Here is a 5,009-nt window from a genome sequence, read left to right on the forward strand (position 1 = left end):
TCATATGTCAAATCTCTTACAATTCGGACTTTGACCATGGTGGTTTTGACTTCGAAATTATTGAGATAGATTATCCCGATATTTCTTTCCGGTTTGTTCGATTGTTCAGAGATTCCGGACCAGGGCGAGGAACTACGGTCTTTATCATTAGCATCGACTGCCGTTTGCGATGGCGCGTACCATCGAGCGTTTGGAACCAGATTTTCAACTTCTCCACAACTTCTTTAGAAGTAAGAGGATGTTGTAAATGCCAAATACGGATTTTTTTTCGAGAGATGTCTCTGCAGTCGCAGTAGAAACTATTTTTTTGCTGTAACATCACGTTCCGAAAAACCATTGCTACAAGTTACTGTCATATAATTTTAGTTAAGTGGTCGTCATGGGCTGAATGATAGCCGGAAAAATGTAAAAAAGGTTAGCGAAATTTTGCTTTCTTGAACAGAAACAAAGGGTTTTTTGCATATGATCGTGAGGGAAGACGAGAAATGAATTTATTTTAAGAATCCCAAACATAAGTCGTTCGGGACCTCACTGAATAAAGTACCTATTACTTACAACGTGCAAAAAAAAAAATTATTATTAACCGGTACAACTGTTTCGACATGATTGTTGCAAGCAACTAATAACGCTTCAATTTATTTATGCACGAACAGTAAACAGTATTAAACATATCCGTAGATATATTTGACGGTCATTAAAAAACCTGTTTTAATCCACCTAGTGGTGTAATGATGCCTTTCTCATGTACATATAATATTATGGTATTCTATTCAAAATTTTTCTCTTCGATTTTCAAAAGAAACCAAGAGATTGTTTATGCATAACGAACCCGAGAACCGGTCTAACCAAAGTCGGTTCGTATGGCCACCAACTAACATTACACACAAACTCTACTAGTACGCACTCTAAATCACGATATAAATGTTTGTTGCACCCGAAAATATTTTAAGTTACGATGTACAATATTGAACACACTTTACCCTAAAACTCCGGAACCGAAAGTCGGATCCGGATGAAATTCAGGAATTCCGTATGGGACCACGAGACCTTTCATTTGAATCTAAGTTTGTCAAAATCGGTTCAGCCATCTCCGAGAAAACCTAGCGAGATTATGTGACACATACACACTCTCACACATACATACACATACATACACACGGCGCCGATGTCAGCGTGGAGAACATCGTTCAAAGGATGTGCAGTGAGGAAGGAAAATGGAACGCGGTGAACCGGACAGTTGTTCAGATTATGTCCACACTGCAGAGGAGTTGGCGAGAAGAGCAGCGTCAAATGATCTAGGTCCAAAGACGAAGAATGCCGGACTGTTTTCGGCACCCTAAGAAGACGGACGAAGCGTGTGAAATGCTGCTCGGCTTTGGGATAGGTTTCTTCGCCGGGAAACTCTCCGTCGGGTAGGCTAGACCCACCACCGGGGGCTAGTTCAGTAGGCGCGTCGAAAAACCGGTTTCGGAACGTCGGTTTCGAGGGAACTTCCAGCGTCGGGGAACTCTCTGTCGCGTTAAGCTAGATCCTTCGGCGGGGATTAGTCGAGTAGCCACCACAACACCGACTTGTGTCGTCGGGGCACCAGCGAACCAGAAGCTAAGCTCCAACTGGAATCGCCGGACCGACCTCGGCACTCTCTCGTGTGTCCCGTGTGGTGCAACAGGGGACTCGGTGTCGGGAGAGCCTCTTTCGCCGGGGAACTCTCCGTCGGTGTAGTCTTGGTCTTTCATCGGGGATTAGACGAGTAGGTCGTGGTGTAGCACCGTTAAGATAGTCGGGGCACCAGTGAACCGGAAGCCATCCTCCAACCGGCATCATTGGATCGACCCAGGCATCCTTACGGTCGGGCCGTGGACGGGTATCGAAAACGTCGGTTTCGGGAGAACTTCCATCGTCGGGGAACTCTCTGTCGGTGTAGGCTAGATCCATCACCGGGGACTAGTCGAGTAGACGCCACAACACCGATTCGAGTCGTCGGGGCATCAGCAAACCGGAAGCCATGCTCCAACCGGAATCGCAGAGCAGACCTCGGCACTCCTTCGGGTGTCCCGCGTGGCGTAACAGGGGAAACTCTCAGTCGGTGTAGGCTAGATCCATCGTCGAGGATCAGTCGAGTAGTGTGGCGCGACGTAGCGGCATTGGGTCGTCGAGGCGCCAAAGGTGGATCGAGATATATAAAGAGAGAAACTCAGGAGCTCATTTTCTCAAAAACGAAGAAGTGCATGAGCACAGCCGAGATGGATAAAGAGAGAAGGAGCTCATTTTCTCCCAATCGAAGAAGTGCATGAGCACAGCCTCCACCGAAGTATTGAGCTTAGCTTAGTTCTGGGGGGTTCGAGGCAAGATGTCCAAGGTATTTTAGTGGGTAAGGTTCAACCAGTCCCACTCGCTGGTAGTCCCACAATAGCGGTAGCTTGACAACTACCGAGCGCGTGAGCTCGGGAAAGTACATAAGGTATTCAACTTTGTAAAAAAACACACACACACACACACACAGACATTGCTCAGCTCGATGAACTGAGTCGAATGGTTTATTGTTCACTAGTCGGTTTTTCAAGTGATTGCATAACCTTTCTATATGAGAAAGGCAAAACCTGTTTTAATCCACCTAGTGATTTCATTTTTCTATATTTCCATAAATATCACTAGAGGATTCTTCCCAAAAAAATTATTTCAAACTTGAATAAAAATTAGACTTTTTTCTTTTATTTTATAAATATAAAAAATAGGTATAGAATTCGCTTGTCTGAAAATGAACAAAGAAAGGAAATTGAATTTAGACATTCACCATCCAGCATTTAGTAAGCAGTGTCCTGTATATCTGAGGTTGCTTGAAACGAAAAAGAACAACATTATGTCAATGGAATAGCAACTAATCGATGGGAGGCATTCAGATATTTTGTATTTGAACATAGCCGGTTTGTCTTCTAATTATGTCGCAATGCGTCATCTTATAGAGGATAGACATCCTTCATTAGTTTTGCTCTCAGAGACACATATTGTTGATTCTGACGCTTTCGATCAGTTCAGTGTTCCGGGTTACACTGTTGCTTTTTGTTTGTCCCATTCCAGGCACACGGGTGGAGTTGCAATTTACGCCAGAGAATCAATTAAATTCAGCATTCAATCAAACGAAGCAGTTGGAAATAATTGGTTCTTGGGTATATCAGTTGAAAGAGGCATGCAGATGGGAAATTATGGAGTCGTTTACCACTCTCCAAGTTCAAGCGACCGCCAGTTTCTGGAAATTCTAGAAAACTGGTGGGAGAATTTCGTCGATTTTGGTAAACTAAATATTATTACTGGAGATTTTAATATTGATTGGCTCAGTGATCAAGGTTCGAATCAATTGAAACAGTTAGCAGAATTCTTCAATTTGAGGCAAACTGTGAATGAATTTACAAGAATTTCGAGATACAGTAAAACATTGATAGATCACGTGTATTCCAATTTCGACGGTGTTTATTCAAATGCGGAATCCGATTGCAAGATTTTAGATCATGAAACAATTGCAATTTCCGTAACGAGTAGCTCTAGAAATGAGGAAGATACGGTGAAAATCAAGAGTTGGAAAAACTATTCAAAGCAAACCATATCTCGACTTGTATCAAGAAGCTTGGGTTGTACACAGTTGACTGGAAATTTGGATCACAGGGCATCTATTCTTACTGACATACTGAAAAAGTGTACTAATGAATTAGTAATTGAAAAGTATGTTAGTTTGAACAGCTCGAGTAGTTGGTACTCAATAGACCTCTTACGGTTAAAACGGGAGAGGGATAAACAGTACAAGAGATTCTGTAGAACTAACAATGATAGTCACTGGAGTAGATATACACAAGCACGAAATATTTATTCACGGGCACTGAAGAAGACTAGATATGAATACATACAGAGGAGAATCGATCAAAATCAACAAAACAGTAGAGAGTTATGGAAAATTCTCAAACAGCTTATCAAGCCTACACATAGTGCATCGAAAAGTATAACTTTTGACGGTATAGAAGAACACACAGAACAAATTATATCTGAAAAGTTCAACAGTTATTTCATAAATAGTGTTCAGCAGATCAATCAAAGTATTGAATTGGTAGGTGAACCTGTTGAAATAACACAGCCGATGAATAACTATTGTAGACTTGATGAATTTCAACCAATCGCTTTTGAACAACTGAAAAATATTTGTTTTAATTTGGGAAAATCGACGGGTATTGACAATGTAAACTCAAAAGTGATACAGGATTGCTTTCATGTTATCGGACACGATCTACTGGATCTGGTAAATGAATCGTTGTACACGGGGCACGTGCCAAAAGTGTGGAAAGAATCTCTGGTTGTTCCTATCCCCAAGGTTACTGGAACGGATAAAGCCGAGGAGTACCGTCCCATTAACATGCTGCACACGCTGGAAAAAATTTTGGAACTTGTTGTTAAAGATCAGCTGATTAACTATTTGAACTCTAACAGTTTGCTAATACCGGAACAATCGGGATATCGTAAGGGTCACTCTTGTGAAACCGCTTTGAACCTAGTATTGGCAAAATGGAAGGAGAAAATCGAAGCCAAAGAGAGTATTTTTGCTGTGTTCTTGGATCTGAAGAGAGCCTTTGAAACAATTTCAAGACCTTTATTGTTGCAGACATTGCGGCGTTTTGGCATCGGGGGAATGGCACATGAATGGTTTGAAAACTATTTATGTGGTAGATCTCAAAAGACTGTTTTTAACGATGTAATGTCTAGTTCCCTCGGCAATTCACTTGGTGTGCCTCAGGGAAGTGTGTTAGGTCCTATTCTATTTATCATGTATATTAATGATATGAAGCGAGTCTTACGTTTCTGTGATATAAATTTGTTTGCTGATGATACTGTTCTGTTCATTACGGCTAGAGATTTCAATGAAGCTGTTGCACATTTAAACGAGGATCTAAGTTCGCTGGTTCGATGGTTAAAATTTAAGCAACTGAAACTAAACGTCGCGAAAACTAAATATATGGTTATTTCTT

Source organism: Malaya genurostris, chromosome 2 (genome assembly GCF_030247185.1).
Source record: "Malaya genurostris strain Urasoe2022 chromosome 2, Malgen_1.1, whole genome shotgun sequence".
Lineage (NCBI taxonomy): Eukaryota > Metazoa > Arthropoda > Insecta > Diptera > Culicidae > Malaya > Malaya genurostris.